The 22,582-nt window shown below is 46.3% G+C and overlaps 1 protein-coding gene across 1 annotated transcript in view; it reads right to left on the bottom strand.

The window, feature by feature from the left end:
* The window catches only part of spdya (speedy/RINGO cell cycle regulator family member A), a 65,784-nt gene extending 53,216 nt beyond the window's left edge, over nucleotides 1-12,568 (bottom strand). The window contains exon 1 of the mRNA XM_041187252.1: nucleotides 12,497-12,568. The gene's annotated coding sequence lies outside the window, so the exon portion shown is untranslated. The remainder of the gene's footprint in view (nucleotides 1-12,496) is intronic.
* Nucleotides 12,569-22,582: the final 10,014 nt, after the last annotated feature.

Here is a 22,582-nt window from a genome sequence, read left to right as displayed (position 1 = left end):
AAAAACAAAAGGGAGGGGCAAGAAACGGAAAGGGGGTGGGGATGGAGGAGGGAGTTCAGGATCTAAAGTTGTTGAACTCAATATTCAGTCCGGAAGGCTGTAAAGTGCCTAGTCGGAAGATGAGGTGCTGTTCCTCCAGTTTGCGTTGGGCTTCACTGGAACGATGCAGCAAGCCAAGGACAGACATGTGGGCAAGAGAGCAGGGTGGAGTGTTAAAATAGCAAGCGACAGGGAGGTCTGGGTCATTCTTGCGGACAGACCGAAGGTGTTCTGCAAAGCAGTCGCCCAGTCTGCGTTTGGTCTGTCCAATGTAGAGGAAACCGCATTGGGAGCAACGAATGCAGTAGACTAAATTGGGGGAAATGCAAGTGAAATGCTGCTTCACTTGAAAGGAGTGTTTGGGCTCTTGGACGGTGCGGAGAGAGGAAGTGAAGGGGCAGGTGTTGCATATTTTGCGTTTGCATGGGGAGGTGCCGTAGGTGGGGGTTGAGGAGTAGGGGGTGATAGAGGAGTGGACCAGGGTGTTACAGAGGGAACAATCCCTATGGAATGCCGCCAAGCGGGGTGAAGGGAAGATGTGTTTGGTGGTGGCATGGAGTTGGCGGAAATGGCGGATGATGATCCTTTGAATGTGGAGGCTGGTGGGGTGATAAGTGAGGACAAGGGGGACCCTATCATGTTTCTGGGAGGGAGGAGAAGGCATGAGGGCGGATGCGCGGGAGATGGGCCGGACATGGTTGAGGGACCTGTCAACTATCGTGGGTGGAAAACCTCGGTTAAGGAAGGAGGAGGACATGTCAGAGGAACTGTTTTTGAAGGTAGCATCATCGGAACAGATGCGATGGAGGCGAAGGAACTGAGAGAATGGGATGGAGTCCTTACAGGAGGCGAGGTGTGAGGAGCTGCAGTCGAGGTAGCTGTGGGAGTCGGTAGGCTTGTAATGGATATTGGTGGACAGTCTATCACCAGAAATTGAGACAGAGAGGTCAAGGAAGGAAAGCGAAGTGTCAGAGATGGACCATGTGAAAATGATGGAGGGGTGGAGATTGGAAGTAAAATTAATACATTTTTCCAGGTCCCGACGAGAGCGTGAAGCAGCACCGAAGTAATCATCGATGTACTGGAGAAAGAGTTGTGGAAGGGGGCCGGAGTAGGACTGGAACAAGGAATGTTCCACATACCCCATAAAGAGACAGGCATAGCTGGGGCCCATGCAGGTACCCATAGCCACACCTTTTATTTGGAGGAATGAGAGGAGTTAACGGAGAAATTGTTCAGTGTGAGAACAAGTTCAGCCAGACGGAGGAGAGTAGTGGTGGATGGGGATTGTTCGGGCTTCTGTTCGAGGAAGAAGCTGAGAGCCCTCAGACCATCCTGGTGGGGGATGGAGGTGTAGAGGGATTGGACATCCATTGTGAAGAGGAGGCAGTTGGGGCCAGGGAACTGGAAATTGTTGATATGACATAAGGTGTCAGAGGAATCACGGATGTAGGTGGGAAGGGACTGGACAACGGGAGAGAGAAGGGAGTCAAGATAGCGAGAAATGAGTTCCATGGGGCAGGAACAGGCTGACACAATTGGTCTGCCAGGACAGTCCTGTTTGTGGATTTTGGGTAGGAGGTAGAAGCAGGCTGTCCAAGGTTGGGCGACTATCAGGTAGGTTGGAAGCTGTGGGAGGAAGATCTCCAGAGGAGATGAGGTCAGTGACAGTCCTGGAAACAATGGCTTGATGTTCAGTGGTGGCGTCATGGCCCAGGGAGAGGTAGGAGGAAGTGTCTGCGAGTTGATGCTCAGCCTCCGTGAGGTAGAGGTCAGTGCGTCAGACAACAACAGCACCACCCTTGTCAGCGGGTTTGTTAGGGTTGGACCTGAGAGAACGGAATGCAGTAAGTTCAGATAAGACAGGTTAGGATGGGTGAGAGGAGCAGAGAAATTGAGACAACTAATGTCACGCCGAGAGTTCTCAATGAACAGATCAAGATAAGGTAAGAATCCAGAGGGAGGGGACCAGGTGGAGGGAGAATATTGGAGGTGGGTAAAAGATCCGCTGAACGGGGAGAGGACTCCTGCCCAAAGAAGTGAGCACGGAGACGAAGGCGGCAGAAGAAGAGTTCAGCATGTGCCAAGCCCGAAATTCATTGAGATGAGGGCATAAGGGTATGAAACGAAGTCCTTTGCTGAGCACTGAACGTTCAGCGTCGGAGAGGAGAAAGAGAAAAAGTTTCTTGTTGAGGCATCAGAGAGACCAAACAGACTGGGCAACCGCTTTGCAGAACACCTTCGGTCTGTCCGCAAGAATGACCCAGACCTCCCTGTTGCTTGCTATTTTAACACTCCACCCTGCTCTCTTGCCCACATGTCTGTCCTTGGCTTGCTGCATTGCTCCAGTGAAGCTCAATGCAAACTGGAGGAACAGCACCTCATCTTCCGACTAGGCACTTTACAGCCTTCCGGACTGAATATTGAGTTCAACAACTTTAGATCCTGAACTCCTCCTCCATCCCCACCCCCTTTCCGTTTCTTGCCCCTCCCTTTTGTTTTTTCTAATAATTTATATAAATTTTTCTTTTCCCACCTATTTCCATTATTTTTAAATGTATTCTACCCATGGTTTATTTCACCCCACCCCCACTAGAGCTACCTTGCTCATCCTGCTCTCCAATCTTAATTAGCACATTCTTTTAGATAATATCACCTCCTTCAACACCTCTTTGTTCTTTTGTCTGTGACATCTTTTGGTTATCTGTTCCTATCACTGCTTGCTTGTCCCAACAACCGCGTCCCCCCTTCTTCTCACCGCCACCTCCCCCCCCCCCCACCCCCTCCCCCGTAAACCAGCTTATATTTCACCCCTTTCCTATTTCTACTTAGTTCTGTTGAAGGGTCATGAGTTCTCGAAACGTCAACTTTGTTCTTCTTAGCCGATGCTGCCAGACCTGCTGAGTTTTTCCAGGTATTTCTGTTTTTGTTTTGGATTTCCAGCATCCACAGTTTTTTGTTTTTATCTCTATGTTTAATTGACTGCCACTTCTCTTCAAGAAATGCCTACCTTGAAGAAGTTTTGTTTTACTCTCTGTCAGGATTTTCAACTCTCTTGCCTTGTTCACCTTCATTGCTTTCCATTTCTCTCCTGGTGTTTGACAAGGTGTTTACTAAAACCCGCTTTCACAGCAATATTTCCTTTCTGAGTGATTGTCTCCGTCTCCGGCTTATCCCACGTGGATTTCAATTGAAATTCCATCTCTCATGTTTCGAACCCACCCAGGATTACAGGTATCTCCGGGACATAAAACGTTTCTCGGACTGCTGTTCCCGTCGCATTCTGAGATCCACACTCAGTGCCATGCGCCGCCATATGAACACACTCGACCTCTCCCTCCAGCAGCACCGCCGCACCCTTTTTCAAAGCTGCGCGTGCCCCCAGTTTCCTTTTATTCTTCGTCTCATCCGAAGCTTCAACAAGAAACTTTTTCTTTCTCTCAAGTGCTAAGGAACGCAAGCTCCAACAACTCATCGACACCAACACCCAATCTAGGACCCTCCACCCCTGCTTGTCCCTCCGTCCCCACCCCGTCTTCCAATCCCAACCCCGGCCATGTATTCACTATACTCCCTGACCTCCCCTCTTCGACGCTGAATGTTCAGTGCTCAGCAAAGGACTTAGTTTCATACCCTTACGCCCTCATCTTAATGAATTTCGGGCTCGGCACGATGCTGAACTCTTCTTCTGCCGCCTTCGTCTCCGTGCTCACTTCTTTGGGCAGGAGTCCTTTCCCCGTTCAATGGATCCTTTTACCCACCTCGAATATTCTCCCTCCACCTGGACCCCTCCCTCTGGATTCCTACCTTCTCTTGATCTTTTCATTGAGAACTCTCGGCGTGACATTAGTCATCTCAATTTCTCTGCTCCTCTCACCCGTTCTAACCTGTCTCAATGTGAACTTGCTGCACTCCGTTCTCTCAGGTCCAACCCTAACATTGTCATCAAACCCGCTGACAAGGGTGGTGCTGTTGTTGTCTGGCGCACTGACCTCTACCTCACGGAGGCTGAGCGTCAACTCACAGACACTTCCTCCTACCTCTCCCTGGACCATGACGCCACCACTGAACATCAAGCCATTGTTTCCAGGACTGTCACTGACCTCATATCCTCTGGAGATCTTCCTCCCACAGCCTGCAACCTGATAGTCGCCCAACCTTTGACGGCCCGCTTCTACCTCCTACCCAAAATCCACAAACAGGACTGTCCCGACAGACCGATCGTGTCAGCCTGTTCCTGCCCCACGGAACTCATTTCTCGCTATCTTGACTCCCTTCTCTCTCCCATTGTCCAGTCCCTTCCCACCTACATCCATGATTCCTCTGACACCTTACGTCACATCAACAATTTCCAGTTCTGTGGCCCCAACCGCCCCCTCTTCACCATGAACGTCCAATCCCTCTACACCTCCATCCCCCACCAGGATGGTCTGAGGGCTCTCAGCTTCTTCCTCGAACAGAGGCCCGAACAATCCCCATCCACCACTACTCTCCTCCATCTGGCTGAACTTGTTCTCACACTGAACAATTTCTCCGTTAACTCCTCTCACTTCCTCCAAATAAAAGGTGTGGCTATGGGTACCTGCATGGGCCCCAGCTATGCCTGTATCTTTATGGGGTATGTGGAACATTCCTTGTTCCAGTCCTACTCCGGCCCCCTTCCACAACTCTTTCTCCAGTACATCGATGATTACTTCGGTGCTGCTTCATGCTCTCGTCGGGACCTGGGAATATTTATTAATTTTGCTTCCAATCTCCACCCCTCCATCATTTTCACATGGTCCATCTCTGATATTTTCCTTCCCTTCCTTGACCTCTCTGTCTCAATTTCTGGTGATAGACTGTCCACCAATATCCATTACAAACCTACCGACTCCCACAGCTACCTCGACTACAGCTCCTCACAGCCCGCTTCCTATAAGGACTCCATCCCATTCTTTCAGTTCCTTCGCCTCCGTTGCATCTGTTCTGATGATGTTACCTTCAAAAACAGTTCCTCTGACATGTCTTCCTTCTTCCGTAACTGAGGTTTTCCACCCACGATAGTTGACAGGTCCCTCAACCATGTCCGGCCCATCTCCCGCGCATCCGCCCTCACGCCTTCTCCTCCCTCCCAGAAACATGATAGGGTCCCCTTTGTCCTCACTTACCACCCCACCAGCCTCCACATTCAAAGGATCATCCTCTGCCATTTCCGCCAACTCCAGCATGATGCCATCATCAAACACATCTACCCTTCACCCCCCCCCCTGTCGGCATTCCGTAGGGATCAATCCCTCCATGACACCCTGGTCCACTCCTCCATCACCCCCTACTCCTCAACCCCCACCTACGGCACCTCCCCATGCAAACGCAAAATATGCAACTCCTGCCCCTTCACTTCCTCTCTCCACACCGTCCAAGAGCCCAAACACTCCTTTCAAGTGAAGCAGCATTTCACTTGCATTTCCCCCAACTTAGTCTGCTGCATTCGTTGCTCCCAATGTGGTTTCCTCTACATTGGACAGACCAAACGCAGACTGGGCGAATGCTTTGCAAAATACATTTGGTCTGTTCGCAAGAATGACCAAACTTCCCTGTCGCTTGCTATTTTAACAGTCCACCCTGCTCTCTTGCCCACATGTCTGTCCTTGGCTTGCTGCATTGTTCCAGTGAAGCTCAACGCAAGTGAGGAACAGCAACTCACTTCTGACTAGGCACTTTACAACCTTCCAGACTGAATATTGAGTTCAACAACTTTAGATCCTGAACTCCCTCCTCCATCCCCACCCCCTTTCCGTTTCTTGCCCCTCCCTTTTGTTTTTTCTAATAATTTATATAGATTTTTCTTTTCCCACCTACTTCCATTATTTTTAAACGTATTCCACTCATGGTTTATTTCACCCCACCCCCACTAGAGCTACCTTGCTCGTCCTGCTCTCCAATCTTAATTAGCACATTCTTTTAGATAATATCACCACCTTCAACACCTCTTTGTTCTTTTGTCTGTGACATCTTTTGGTTATCTCCTCCTATCACTGCTTGCTTGTGCCAACAACCCCCCTGTCTTCTTCCCACCCCCCCCCCCCCCCGTAAACCAGCTTATATTTCACCCCTTTCCTATTTCTACTTAGTTCTGTTGAAGGGTCATGAGGACTTGAAACGTCAACTTTGTTCTTCTCCGCCAATGCTGCCAGACCTGCTGAGTTTTTCCAGGTATTTCTGTTTTTGTTTTGGATTTCCAGCATCCACAGTTTTTTGTTTTTATATTTGACCTCATCCTCACCAACCTGCCTGCCACAGATGCATCTGTCCATGACAGTATCAGTTGGAGTGTCCACCGCACAGTCCTTGTAACAAGATACACTGATCATGATGACCAAATGGACTGAAATGTCGCTTCAGGCATCATAAGTTACAGATCAAAACTACGGTCAATTCTAATCAGTCCCACGTGAGAACTGTCAAAGCCTGATTTATATCACATCCTTCTGGAATACAAAACAATTTGGGACAGCCTTCTGGAGGGCAGTGTCAAATCGCAGGGTTACAGTGCACTTGGTATACCTATAAATTATACTGCTTCTTGTGCACATATAGTGTAATACCAAAATAATTTCACAATATTGATGCTTAATTGTCCAGGGATAAGGCTCTTTCCGTATCAGTGAAGAAATGCTTTGTTAGGCATACTAGGAAAAGGATTGAGCCCCATGAGCCTCTTTTCACCATTCAACGAGCACGGCTTATCTGCCACCTAACTGCAGATAACTCTTTGCCTCATATCCTACAAAAAAATCTATCAGTCTCAGGCTTAAAATTAATTGATCAAGCATCAATTGCTGTTTTCAGAAGCGAGGTCCAAACTTCTACCATCCTTTGTGTAGAAATGGTTCCTAACATCGCTCCTGAAAGGCCTGACTCTATTTTTTAAAATATGCCCCCTAGACTTGCCAACTAGCAGGAATAGTTTCTATCTATCCTATGTGTTCCCCTTATTACTTTGAAAACTTCAATCAAATCACCCTTAACCTCCTAATCCAGGGAACATAATCCCTATTTGTGCAATTTCTCCATGTAATTTAACTGTTAGAGTCAGGGGCCAGGATTTCCAGTCCTCAAAGTCGACAGACTTCCAGCCGCTCTTCAAATTTTCTGGTCCCACCCGCAATGATTCCTGCCACTGGCGGGACTGTAAAATCCAAGCCAAGTTGTCATTTTGGCAAACCTACGCCACACTCCCTCTTAGGCCAATATATCCTTAAGGTGCGGTGTCCCTTATTCAATATCAGTTTCCTTATCTTCTAGCCATCTGGGACCCAAAACACAGGTTTTTTTTTTAAAAAGTTCGTTCATGGAATTTGAGCGTTACTGGCTAGGCCAGCTTTTATTGCCCATCCCTAATCGCCCTTGAGGTGCTGTTCAGCTGCTTTCTTGAACCGCTGCAGCCCATGTGGTGTGGATACACCCAGTGCTGTTAGGAAGGGGTTTCCAGGATTTTGACCCAGCCACAGTGAAGGAACGGTGATATGTTTCCAAGTCGGGATAGTGTATGGCTTGGAGGGGAACTTGCAGATGGTGGGGTTCCCTTGCATCTGCTTCCCTTCTTGGTGGTAGAGGTTGTGAGTTTGGAAGATGCTGTCGAAGGAGGCTTAGAGACTTGAAGTGCATCTTGTATATGTGCCGCAAGTGGTGGATGTGGTTTTGATCAGGTGGGCTGCTTTGTCTTGGATGGTGTTGAGCTTCTTGAGTAGCGTTGGAGCTGCACTCCAAGCAATTGAAGAGTATTCCAACACATTCCTGACTTGTGCCTTGTAGATGATATGCAGGCTTTGGGCAGTCAGGAGAAAGTTACTTGCTGAAAAATTCCCAGCCTTTGATTTTGCTCTTGTAGCCACAGTATTTATATAACTCTTCCAGAAGTTTCCGGTGACTGGTAATCCCCAGGATGATGATAATGGGGATACAGCAATGGTAATGCCATTGAATGTCAAGGGGAGATGGTTAGATACCCTCTGGTTGGAGAGAGTCATTGGCTGACACTGGTGTGGCACCTATCAGTCCAAGCCAGAATGTTGCCAGATCTTGTTGTATATAGTCCTTCATTATCTGAGGAATTAGAAATGGTACTGAATGCTGTGTAATCATCAGCGAACATCCCCACTTTTGGCCTTTTGATAGAGGGAAGGTTATTGGTGAAGCAGCTGAAGATGGTTGGGTTGAGGACACTACCCAGAGGAACTCCTGCAATGATATCCTGGGACAGAGATGACTGACCTCAAACAACTACAATGACTTTCCTTTCTGCTAGGTATGATTCAAAGAGTGTAGAGTTTTCCCCCTGATTCCCACTGACTCCAGTTTTGCTTGGGCTCCTTGATGTCACACGCAGTCAAATGCTGCCTTGATGTCAAGGGCAATCACTCTCACCTCACTTTGAGTTCAGCTCTTTTTACTTGTTTGGACATGATTATAATAAGGTTAGGAGCCGAGTGGCCCTGCAAGAACCCAAGCTGAGCATTGGTGAGCATGTGTTTTTTTTGTTCATTTACAGAATGTGGGCTTTGTTGGCTAGGCCAGCTTTTATTCCCCATCCCTAATTGCCCTTGAGAAGATGGTGGTGAGCTGCCTTCTTGAACTACTGCAGTACTTGTGGTGTAGGTACACCCACAGTGCTGCTAGGGAGGGAGTTTCAGGATTTTGACCCAGCAACAGTGAAGGAACGGTGATATATTCCAAGTCAGGATGGTGAGTGACTTGGAGGGAAACTTCAGTTGGTGGTGTTCCCATGTATCTGCTGCCCTTGCCCTTCTAGATGCTGTTTAACGAGTCTTGGTGAGTGTCTGCAGTGCATTTTGAAGATGATACGCACTGCTGCCACTGTCGGTCTGTGGTGGAGGAAGTGAATGTTTGTGGAAGGGGTACCAATCAGTGGGCTGCTTTGACCTAGGTGGTATCAACCTTCTTGAGTGTTGTTGGAGCTGCACTCATCCAGGCAAGTGGAGAGTATTCCATCACACTCCTGACTTATGCCTTGTAGACGGTGGACTGGCCTTGGGGAGTCAGGAAGTGAGTTTCTCGCTGTGGGATTCCTAGCCTCTGACCTGCTCTTGAAGCCACAGTACTTATATGGTTAATCCACCTCAGTTTCTGGTCCATGGCAACCCCCAATATTGATAGTGGGGAATTCAGTGATGGTAATGCCATTGAATGTCAAAGGGCGTGGTTATATTCTCTTTTGTTAGAGATGGTCATTGCCTGGTACTTGTGTGGCGCAAATGCTACTTGCCATTTGTCAGCCCAAGCTTGGATATTGTCCAGGTCTTGCTGCATTTGGACTTGGACTGCTTCAGCATCTGAGTTATTTACAAATGGTGCTGAACATTGTGCAATCATCAGTGAACATCCCCACTTCTGACCTTATGACGGAGAGAAGGTCATTGATAAAGCAGCTGAAAATGGTTGGGCTGAGGGCACTACCCTGAGGAACTCCTGCATTGATGTCCTGGAGCTGAGATGATTAACCTCCAACAACCACAACCATCTTCCTTTGTGCTAGGTATGACTCCAACCTGTGAAGAGTTTTCCCCGATTCCCAATGACTCCAGTTTTGTTAGGGCTCCTTGATGCCACACTCAGTCAAATGGTGCCTGATGCTGAGGGCAGTCACTCTCACCTCATCTCTGGAGATCTTTTGTCCATGTTTGAACCAAGGCTGTAATTAGGTCAGGAGCTGAGTGGCCCTGGCGGAACCCAAACTGGGTGTCAGTGAGCAGGTTATTGCTGAGTAAGTGCAACTTGATAGCACTGTCGATGACCCCATCCATCACTTTACTGATGATTGAGAGTAGGCTGGTGGGGTGGTAATTGGCTGGGTTGGATTTATGCTGCTTTTTGTGTACAGGGCATGCCTTGGCAATTTTCCACATAGCCGGGTAGATGCCAGTGTTGTAGCTGTACTCGAAGATCTTGGCTAGAGGCATGGCAAGTCAGTACTATTGCCAAAATATTGTCAGGGCCCATAGCCTTTGCAGTATCCAGTGCCTTCAGCCATTTATTGATATTACGTGGAGTGAATCGAATTGGCTGAAGACTGGCATCTGTGATGCTGGGGACCTCAGGAGAAAGCTGAGATGGATCATCCACTCGGCACTTCTAGCTGAAGATTGTTGCCAAAGCTTCAGCCTTATCTTTTGGACTGATATGTTGGGCTCCTCCATCATTGAGGATGGGGACATTAGTGAAGCTACCTCCTCCAGTTAGTTGTTTAATTGTCCACCACCATTCCCAACTGGATGTGGCAGGACTGCAGAGCTTAGTTCTGATCTGTTGGTTGTGGAATTGCATAGCTCTGCCTATCACTTGCTTGGCATGCAATTAGTCCTGTGTTATAACTTCACCAGGTTGACACCTCATTTTTAGGTATGCCTGGTGCTGCTCCTGGCATGACCTGCTGCATTCTTTATTGAACCAGGGTTGATCCCTTGGCTTGGCAGTAATAGTAGAGTGGGGGACATGCCAAGCCATGAGTTTACGGATTGTAATTATTCTGCTGCTGATGGCCTACAGCACCTCATGGATGTCGAGTCTTGAGTTGCTAGATCCATTCAAAATCTATCCCATTTAGCACAGCGGTAGTGCCACACAACATGATGAAGTGTATCCTCAATGTGGGACTTCATCTCCACAACAACTGCGCAGTGGTCACTCCTAGGGATACTGTCATGAACAGATGCATTTGCAGCAGGCAGGTTAGGTTGGTAAGGATGAGATCAAGTATGTTTTTTTCCTCTTGTTGGTTCCTTCACTATAACAACTATGCCCTTTAGGATTTGGCCAGTTCAGTCTGTGGCAGTGCTTCTGAGCCATGCTTGGTGATGGAATTGAAGAGCTCTTGCCACTCAGTGCTTCCTCCAAATGGTGTTCAACCTTAAAGAGTACTGACTGATCAGCTGAGGGAGGGCCGTACGTGGTAATCAGCAGGTGGTTTCCTTGCCCATGTTTGACCTGATGACATGAAACTTCATGGGGGCCAGAGTCAATGTTGACTCCCAACAATTCCCTATGTATACCATAGTGCCACCACCTCTGCTGGGTCTGTCCTGCCTGTGGGGCCAGGCATGATTCCGTGATTATGACTATGTCAGGTTTGACTAGTCTGTGAGATAGTTCTCCCAATTTTGGCACAAGCCCACCAAATGTTAGTAAGGAGGACCTTGCAGGGTTGTCCAGACTGGGCCTGCCTAGGTCAATAGGCCCTTGGTCCTAGGTCCGCAATATCTGCCCTGCCCAGCTGGCTTTTTAGTGGTTTGATACAACCAAGTGCCTTACTAGGCAGGGCAGATATTGCGGATCTGGAGTCATATGTAGGCCAGACTGGCAGATTTCCTTCTCTAAAGGACATTAGTGAACCAAAACAAAAATAGCTGGAAAAACTCAGCAGGTCCGACAGCATCTGCGGAGAGGAATACAGTTAACGTTTCAAGACTGTATGACTCTTCATCAGAACTAAGGAAATATAGAAATGAGGTGAAATATAAGCTAGATGAGGAGGGTGAACCAGATGGGTTTTTAATGACAATCGAGAACGGTTTCACGGTCATCATTAGACTTTTAATTGAATCAAATTCCACTGCTCACCGTGGTGGGATTCAAACCCGGGTCCCCAGAGCATTTCTCTAACTCTGGATTACCAGTCCAGTGACAATACCACTACGCCACCACCTCTGCTTATGTGAGTGCCGCTTGATAGTACTTTTAACAAAATCTGCCATCGCTTTGCTGATAACTGAGAGCAGACTGATGGGGCAGTAACTTGGCCAAATTGGATTTACTCCCCTAGGGTATTAACTTTGGCCTCTGCTTTATTAGTCAAATAACATTACCACTGTATTACAGCCCCTTTATTCTTTAACACATAGCATGGGAATGGACCACCAATACAATTTCTCAAGAGGACAATTCTCAACCCCTCCACTCAACTATAAACCATCATCCACTCAACTACACCAGGTGTTTACAAACCACTCTGGAAAGAGTATCAGTTCATAGCTGTTCAACAAGATGGGAAAGGATGTGCATGACATATTTTTCTCCAACCTTATCCACTTTTGCAATACTGAGTGCCCCATTAGCTTACCTACAATTGAACTCCCCAACCCAACAAATAATAAAACACCCAACACTGCAAGGGAAAAAAAATCGATTTTGTAAAGACGGTTCCATTAGTAGTTCATTTCTCTACCACATCAAACCCAAACCCGCACAACTACACCAAAGCTCTTCTCGCCACCGCCACTAAATGGCGCCTCCTCCTTTTTAAGAGCCCAATTCGCCACCATTTTGAAGTTAAACACGAAGCATTGGGAAATTTAACTAAGCGGTCGGATATAATGAAGGAACACACCATGTTGCTATAACGGTTCCTCTTGTCTCGCAATGTTTGGTGTAGTGTGGCAGGAGATGGGAGTAAACTTACCGAACATTAGACTACATTTCACCACCAACCCCTCTCCCATCGGCGGCTCTCAGCAGCCAGACACTGAACCCAAGGCGGGGAGGGGAGGGGCTGGAAACCACGCGCCAGCTCCGCGCAAACGCAGCTCGCCCCCCCAACCCCGCCCCGCCCCTCGCGCGCGCTTGGGTTTTTTTTCACCCTCCCAACAAGCCCGTCGCCGCGGATTGGCCCGGACCCGGGGAAGGCACACCCAATCCCCTCGCCGGCCGCCCTGTGCATCGGCAGCGCGCAGGAAAGGAGGGGTGGGGGTAAGCCGCGGGCTGGGGGGGGGGGGGGGGGGGTTGCAGGCGGGCGGGCCGCGCCTGCGCGCCACGTTACCGCGTGCCGAGCATCAAACCGGTGGTTTTGGACGCAGTGGCGCGCGGCTTTGAAGTGGTGAAGGAGGGGAGGGGGAAGGATGGGAATGAGGGGGTGGGTGGTGGGAAAGGAGGGGTGACAGGAACGAGAGGAATGGGGAGAGGGGCAAGAGGATTAGGTGAAGGAGGGGGGAATGGGGCAGCAAGGTTAGGTGATGGAGGAGGAGGGGAATGGGGAGAGGGATGGGGAGGGGAAGGAGTATGATTGTGGAGGGGAAGGAGCGGGAGTGAAATGAGGGGGAGGGGAATGGGGAGGGCAATGAGAATGAGGGAAGGACTGGGAGGAAGGAGGGGAAAGGCAGTTAAAGGCAAAGTGTGCACCTGGTCTGTCAATCATCTGGGGCTCTATAGAAATGTTTGCAGATTGAACATAGTGTTCAGGATCAAGTTCATGTGACCATAAACAGCAAAACTGATCACGAGGCATTGACATATATTGAGGGGAGTGTGTTTAAAAGTGATTTGCATCAGTAGGCCAACAGTTTCAGTTTAAGTGGTGGAAAATTTGCAGGTCTCAATTAAATGCCCATTTGCAGCAAAACCTGCTGCATTTAAGCTTGTGCCAATATTTAGGAAGCAATTCACCACGCCACACAGGTGGAGGGGGGGGAAGTGAATGTTGAAGGTGTTGGATGTAGTTCCAATTAAGCAGGCTGCTTTATCCTGGATGGTATTGAGCTTCTTGAGTGTTGTTTGAGCTGCACTCATCCAGACAAGTAAAGAGTATTCCATCAGACTCCTGACTAGTACCTTGTAGGTGGTGGACAGGCTTTGGGAGTCAAAAATTGAGTTACTTTGACCTGCTCTGGTAGCAGTGTCATTCGCATGACTGGTTCAGTTCAGTTTGTGGTCAGTGGTGATTTCCAGGATGTTCATGGAGATGGTAATGCAGAAATGGTTAGACTTTCTTGTTGGAGATGGTCGTTGCCTGACCCACTTAAATGGGAAATGACATTCATGCCACACAAGCCTGGACAATGCTCCCCAGATCTGGTTCAATGCAGGTGGGTACATACTGCTTTGTTACCTGTGAAATTGTGAGTGGAACTGAACACTCTTCAATCGTCCGCAAATTAGCTGAAGATGGTTCATTCCAGATTGCTGCCCTTAAGAACATGTGTAGCACATGTCCTGGGGCTGAGGTGATGATTCCAGTCACTGGCTGCTCTAAAACAGTGAGTTTAAAATGATTTTTAGTGGACCAGTTGGAGCAGGAATGCTGCCACCCCAGATCGCAAAGCTCTTCCACCTGGAGGAATTACCCTGCTGATGGCTGGGCTCACTCCTTCCCCCAACATCGTGCTAGACCCATTCAGACAGACTGCATCATGATACTACTGAGTGAGGCCCCAGTCCCAAAATGGTTCCAAGTCTCTTTGCTCCCAGTATGGGCGGACGGTTGATATTCTCCACCAGTTGGTTGCCAACGGTTAAAATCTACTCCAATCCTACTACCAAGATCCAACAAGTACACTCAGAGTTTAAGCAGAGTTTTGAGGTACTTTAAATACAAAGAAATTCAGGATTGAAGTAAGCAATTCCAGAGAAACGCCTTTAAACTCGCTACCACATGGAGTGGTTAAAGCAAATAGTATAGATATATTTAAAGGGAAGTAGACAGGCACATGAGGGAGAAAAATAGGATATGGTGAAAGCTTTAGATGAAGCAGGGGGTGGGAGGAGACTCGGGAACCAGTTAGACCATAAGGCCTGTTTCTCTTCTTAAAGTTTATGAAATTCTATATTTAGATTAAAGGCTTTTGCCCTCTTTAAAATTCAGAAAACACAAATTAAAGACAGGGAGCATAATTATGGATATGTGTGGCTTAATAGTTCTCTGCCAAAAGGTTAATAGTATGAAGTATTTTTCAGATGCATTAAGTGCCGCATGACTGCTGGCACATGGAACAAGAAGCTAACCATGGTTTTTGCAAAAAGACAAAGGTGACACTCAGTATTATTGTTTACCATGAGAATCTCTTCACTAATGAGAAAATGAAGGAGAATGTAAAATGTATTTGAGGATTTGAAAATTGTTTCAAGCTGTCTGATGCAGCAAGGGCTGACAAGATTCTGTGACACACACCAGTCATCTTTGAGAGCACATGCATGGTCCAACTGGTGGCCTTGGCATCCATTGTTCAGAGTAGCAATTCCAGGAAGCATGACAAAGGCTATGTTTTCCTTATTTGCTTGTACTTCACATATACTTTCCCACATGTGGGCCAGAACCAGCCCCTGGAGAATGGTGCAGTCATTCTAGCTGAAGCCCTGAAGAGCGTTCTGCCTCTAGCTGTTCCAGTTTCACTGAAAAATCAGCAGGTGTGGGGAAGCCTAGACCATAAAATGTAAACCATTTCCTCATTAATTTGCATATATATCAAACTGATGACATTAACAGATTTAAGTGTCTAGATTTGGGATTTATCTATCAATAACAGCCAACAAGAAATAAATATCAACATAAATTTACAGGATTACTGTATTGGGCAAGAGCAAGTGAATGGGATTAATTGGATAGGTCTACGAAAGAGCCAGCACATGAATGATGGACCAAATGGCCCCTTGCACTTTTTGGCTCCATAAAAAGGACTGGGACACGTGTGCTTTGAAGGATGAATTGCCATCGCTAAGGAGTTGCAGGATGGACAACTCTCCTTTAGATTATACTACTCAAATGCTTGCATCGTTTAAGTTGAAATCTGTAAACTGTGATCTGATTAGATTAGATGTATCAATCCACTTCTAATAGTTTCAGTTGTCCATTTGGAATGGAAACAGGAATAGTTTTCTTTATGGATCCCTCATCAGTTTATTTTGATCAGATCTACACACAATACTCCACAATAACATAGCCAGCAAAATTATCAATAATGCACATCCACAAATAGTCATGCTCTGGAAAATTGACACCTTAAACTTCCTTCCATTAAAAGTTGTCTATTTTGCTTAAAGTAGGGTTTAACTCCCTCTACCATAATGTGTAGGTGAATGTTCAATTTACAACCTGTATCACTACCTCATTTTTCTTTCTCCCATGTGAATGCCCATTTTCTTGAACCAGAAACTCCATCTATTTTACCATAAGTTGCATCTCAACTTCCTTTGGATGGAAAAGCGTGGGCTTAGTTGTTTCCTCCCTATCTCTGCAACTCCTCCAGCACAACAACATAATCAAATTTTGGCCACTTGAGGATTCCCAATTTATTTGTGCAACCATTGGTGGCAGTGCCTTCAGCTGCCTAGGCCTTAAGTTCTGGAATCCTTTCCCTAAATATCTCTGCCTCTCTGCATCTCTTTCCTCCTCTAGGGCACCCCTTGAAACCTATCTCTTTAAATCAAGCTTTTAGTCATTTGTCCTAATTTCTCATATGGGTTTGATGTCAAATTTTGCTTTATTATCCACTCCTATGAAGAACTTTGGGATGTTTTATAACTTTAGAGGTATTATATAAGTACAAGTTGTTGTTCTTGCTGCTGCTGCCTAAAAATAGGCAGTGGGATGTTTGGAGATACTAGAAAATTGCATGATTTGTAGAAAGAACCTATTTATATAGGTTTCACATCCTCATGGTGTGTCACTTTGCTTTACAACCAATCAATTACTTTTGAAAAACAGTCACTTCTACCTAGGCAAGCAGAGCAGCCAATTTGTACATAGCAGGGTTTTCACAAATTGCAAATGAGTGACAGAGGAGATCATTTTTTTGGAGGGGCCTTGATTGAAGGAGAACTGTTAGCATTATACCATGCAATGGCCACCAGATGGTGTGTATGCTAACAAAAATATTAAATTCAATTTATTTTTTATTTGTAGATTATCGAACAATCACATGCTGCTAACAGGCTGTGCAGAGAAGTGACAAGTTAACGCATGACAAGAATCGTCTATTTCCACCTCTGTAACATCACCTGACTCCACACTTGCCTTGGCTCATCTCTTGCTAAAACCCTCATCCATGCCTTTGTTACCTCCCAGACTTGACTCTTCCAATGGACTCCTGGCCAGTGCCCCACCCTCCATCCTCCGTGATCTTGAATCCATCCAAAACTCTGCTGTTCGCATGAATTCTGTTCACCCATTGCTCCTGAGCTCACTAACCTGCATTAGCGACTGATTGATTTTAAAATTATCATCCTTGCTTTGAAATCCCTCCTTAGCTTTTCCCCTCCCGATTACTAATCTCCTCTAGCAGGACAACCCTCTGAGATCTCTGCATTGCTCCAACTCAGGCCTCTTGCACACCCTTCAATTTCAAAATCACTCTACCATTGGCAGGTGTGCCTTCACCTGTTTTAGGCTCTAAGATCTCAAATTTTCTCTCTAAGCCTCTCCATCCTTATCTGTCTCACCGCTCACCTGTCCTAATATCTCTTTATGTGGCTTGGTGTCAAATTTTGTTTGATAAAGCTCCTGTGAAGTGCTTTGGGATAGACCATAGACCATAAGATATAGGAGCAGAAATTAGGCCATTCGGCCCATCGAGTCTGCTCCGCCATTCAATCATGGCTGATAAGTTTCTCAACCCCATTCTCCCGCCTTCTCCCTGTAACCTTTGATCCCCTTACCAATCAAGAACCTACCTATCTCAGTCTTAAATACACTTAATGACCTGGCCTCCACAGCCTTCTGTGGCTATGAATTCCATAGATTGACCATTATCTGACTAAAGAAGTTTCTCCTCATCTCTGTTCTAAAAGGTCTTCCCTTTACTCTGAGGCTGTGCCCTCGGGTCCTAGTCTCTCCTACTAATGGAAACATCTTCCCCACGTCCACTCTATCCAGGCCTTTCAGTATTCTGTAAGTTTCAATCAGATCCCCCCTTCATCCTTTATCATTTGCATACTGAAGCTCAATGACTGAGGTTGGACCGACCTTGGTTTTGGAGTGGAAGGCATTGAAGGTTCATTAATTTCCCATTCATCCTGTAGGTTATCTCCACTCCTATGGGGAGCTTGCTGGGGGTGATTGCAGAATTACAGTGAGGAAGGTGGAGAAGAATGAACATGTAATTATGATATTACAGATTTTAAGGACAGCTATTTTAAAAGTACATTTCTGCTTTCAAACCTTTACATTGAGTTTAGAAGCCTTTTTCAAAATGGATGTATGGACAGACATCTTTCTGTGTTTATTCAAACTTTGTGAAACTCATATCTCTAAAGCTGGCTATAAAGAGTTATTAAAAATGTAGTCTCTTCCATGGATGTCCATTGAATCTTCTAAAAGTGTGTGAAAAACCCTTTTACTTCTGAGAGAACAGGAGACAGGAGAGGACATCAAAGGACCACAACATAATTGACTTCTTTGCCTGATGAAACAATGACTCCATGAAAATTAATATAGCAGCTATTTTTATATTTTTTGAACTGTATAAAGGAGGCTGTAAGAAGCCATCTTGTAAGGCAGGGTGCAGAACCCCAGGAAGAACTTTGAGAAACAAGATCAAAGGGGAGGCGGTGTTGCAATGGTATTGTCACTGGACTAGTAATCCAGAGGCTCAGGCTAACACAATGGGGACATGGGTTCAAATTTCACCATGGCAGCTGGTGGAATGTAAACTCAATTAATAAATCTGGAATTAAAAGCTAGTCTCAAATTATATGACCATGAAACCATTGTCAATTGTCATAAAAACCCATCTGGTTCACTAATGTCCCTTTAGAGAAGGAAATCAACTGTCCTTGCCTAGTCTGGCCTGCATGTGACTCCAGACCCATAGCAATGTGGCTGACTCTTTACTGCTCTCTGAGATGGTCTAGCAAGCCACTCAACTGTAGCGAGTCTAAAAAAACAGAATGAAACCTAACGGACCACCCAGCATTGACCTAAGCCCTGGAAACAATAACGGTACACCTGGCCCTGTCGACCCTGTATAGTCTTCCTTACCATCATTGTGCCAAAATTGAGAGAGCTGTCTCACAGTCTAGTCAAGCAACAGCCTTACGTAGTCATACTCGTGGAATCATACCCTTACAATGTCCCACACACCACCGTCACTATCCCTGATTATGTCCTGTTTCACTGACAGGACTGACCCAGTAGAGGTGGCAGCACAGTGGTATACAGCCAGGAGAGACTAAACCTGGGAGTCCTCAACATTGACTCTGAACTCCTTGAAGTTTCATGGCAACAGGTCAAACATGGGCAATGAAATCTCCTGCTGATTACCACCAATGCCCCCCCACCCCCCCGCCAGCAGATGAATCAGTAAACCTTCATGTTGAACATCACTTGCAGGAAACTCTGAGGTTGATAAGGTCACAGAATTTGCTCTATGTGGGTGATTTCAATGCCCATCACCAGGAATGGTTGGGCAGCACCACTATGACCAAGCTGGCCAAGTCCTAAAGGATGTAACTGCTAAACTGAGTCTGTAGCAGGTGGTGAGGGAGTCAACAAGAGGAAGAAACTCCTACTTAACCTTGTCCTGATCAATTTACCTGTCACAGATGCATCTGTCCATGACAGTATTTGTAGGAGTGACCACTGCACAGTCCACGTGGAGAAAATTCCCACCTTCACATTTTTTTATTCATTTACAGGATGTGGGCGTCACTGGCTAGGCTAGTATTTATTGCCCATCCCTAATTGCCCTTGAGAAGGTGATGGTGAGCTGCCACTGCAATCCACGTCATTTAGGTATACTCACAGTGCTGTTAGGGAGGGAGTTCCAGGATTTTGACCCAGTGACAGTGAAGGAATGGCGATAGATTTCCAAGTCAGAATGGTGTCAAGAAACTATCATATTTTTCCTAATATTACTGTAGGGTACTTTAAAGCAGGCTTATGTGTATGGTTCTGTGTTTGTGGCTAATTTAATTAAACTAAAGACGATTAGACTACAAGGTTTAAATTATCAAAGTAGTTAGATGTAAAATAGACATTTGAAATAGAAATGAGTAAAGTTAGGGTGAGGTCAGTAGATATGGTGTGAATGGAAATTGCATTTTTAGATAAGTGGAAAAGGAGTTTAATTCTTAAAGGAACACGGAAATTGTTTCCAACTGGCAAGATAAAAAAGGCAAGCTTATTATGTTGATGTTTCTCAAAACTGTTGGCTATAACATGAAAGATTTTTATATTCTGTGGCCAAATTTCCCTTGTAGATTTGGTCAGCCTGGCAAATACCACCTGCCATATCATAACAATGGTGAATGACTTTGAGGGGAACTTCCAGGTGGTGGTGTTTCCATGTATCTGTTGCCCTTGTCCTTCTAGATGATAGTGGTCGTGGTTTTGGAAGGTGCTGCCTAAGGAGCCTTGGTGAGTTTCTTCAGTGTATCTTGTAGATGGTACACACTGCTGTCACTGTTCATTAGTGGTGAAGGGGATGTGAAACCTATGGGAATAGTTTCTTTCTACAAATCATGTAGAAGGAGTGCCAATCAAGTGGACTGCTTTGTCCTGGATGGTGTCGAGCTTCTTGAGTGTTGTTGGAGCTGCACTCATCCAGGTTAGTGGGACGTATACAACCATACTCCTGACTGTGCCTTGTAAATGGTGGACAGGCTTTGGGGAGTTAGGAGGTGAATTACTCGTCACAGGATTCCGAGCCTCTGACCTGCTCCTATAGCCACAGTATTTAAATGGCTAGTCCAGTTCAGTTTCTGGTCAATGTTAACCCCCAGGATGTTAATTGAAGATGACCTTCATAGTGTTGTGTGGCATAACCACTGTGCTAAATGGGCTAGATTTCGATCAGATCTAACAACTCAAAGCTGGTTATCCATGAGGCGTTGTGGGCCATCAGCAGCAGAATTGTGTACAGTCACAATCTGTAACCTCATGGCCCAGCATATACTCCACTCTACCATTATCAAGCCAGGGGATCAATCCTGGTTCAATGTAGTGAAGGAGTGCATGCCAGGAGCAGCACCAAGCATACCTAAAAATGAGGTATCAACCTGGCGAAGCTACAACACAGGACTACTTCCATGCCAAATAGCAGAAACAACATGCAATCGGCAGCACTAAGTGATCCAACAACCAATGGATCTGATCTAATCTCTAGTCCTGCCATGTCCAGCCGTGAATAGCAGGCTCCACAAATATCTTCATCTTCAATGATGGGATAGCCCAACACATCAGTAACAAAGATAAGGGTGAAGCATTTACAGCAATCTTCAACCAGAACTGCCGAGTGGATGACCCATCTCGTCCTCCTCCGGAGGACCCCAGCATTGTAGATGCCAGACTTCAGCCAATTTGATTCACTCCACATCATAGTAAGAAATGGCTGAAGGCACTGGATACTGCAAAGACAACATTCCAGCAGTTGTTCTGGAGCACAAATCTTCATTGTTCCAGTAAAGCTACAACACTGCCATCTACCTGGCAATGTGGAAACTTGCCCAAGTATATCCTGTACACAAAAAGCAGGACAAATCCAACCCCATTAGTCTGCTCTCGATCATCATCAAAGTGATGGAAGAGGTCGCCGACAGTGCTATCAAGTGGCACTTACTCAGAAATAACCTGCTCACTGATGCTCAGTTTGGGTTCCACCAGGACCCTTGCCTCATTATAGTCTTTGTCCAAACATAGACAAAAAGAACTGAACTCAAGAGGTAAGGTGAGAATGACTGCCCTTGATATCAAGGCAGCATTTGACTGAGTGCAGTATCAAGCAGCCCTAGCTAAACTGGAGTCAATGGTAATCGGGGAAAACTGTCCACTGGTTAGAGTCATACCTAGCATATAGGAAGATGATTATGATTGTTGGAAGTCAACCATCTCAGTCCCAGAATATCACTGCAGGAATTCCTCAGGGTAATGTCCTAGGCCCAACCATCTTCAGCTGCTTCATCACCTTCCCTCCATCATATGGTCAGAAGTGGGGATGTTCGCTGAAGATTACACAATCTCCAGCACCATTTACAATTCCTTAGATATTGAAACAGTCTGTGTCCATATGCAGCAAGATCTGGACAACATTCAGGCTTGGGCTGTTCAGTGGAAAATAACATTCACACTACACAACTGCCAGGCAGTGACCATATCCAACAAAAGAGAATTCAACTATCTTCCCTTGACATTCAATGGCATTACCATGGCTGAATCACTCACTGTCAACTTCATGGGGGTTACCATTGACCAGAAACTGAACTGAACCAGCCATTTAAATACGTGATTACAGAGCAGGTCAGATGAAGGGAATCCTGTGACGAGTAACTCACCTCCTGACTCCCCAAAGCCTGTCCACCATCCACAAGGCACAAGTCAGGAGTGTGATGGGAGACTTTCCACTTGCCTGATTGAATGCTGCTCCAATTACACTCAAGAAATTCAACATCATTTTGAACAAAGCAGCCTTCTTGACTGGCACCCCAATACCAACTTCAATATTCACTCCCTCTATCACTGACTAACAGTGGCAGCAGTGTGAGCCAACTACAAGATGCACTGCAGCAACTCACCAAGGCTCTTTCGACAGCACCTTCCAAACCCACGACCACTACCACCCAGGAGGACAGGGGCAACAGATACATGGGAACACCACCACTTACAAGTTCCCCTCCAAGCCACACACCATCCTGATTTGGAAATATATTGGCATGTCTTCGCTGTTGCTGGATCAAAATCCTGTAACTCCCTCCCTAACAGCACTGTGGGTATACGTACACCAAATGGACTGCAGCGTTTCAAGAAGGCAGCTCACTACCAACTTCTCAAGGGTAGTTAGGGATG

This window comes from Carcharodon carcharias, chromosome 5 (genome assembly GCF_017639515.1).
Source record: "Carcharodon carcharias isolate sCarCar2 chromosome 5, sCarCar2.pri, whole genome shotgun sequence".
NCBI classification, from domain to species: domain Eukaryota; kingdom Metazoa; phylum Chordata; class Chondrichthyes; order Lamniformes; family Lamnidae; genus Carcharodon; species Carcharodon carcharias.
This window is presented reverse-complemented; position numbering and strand designations above follow the sequence as displayed.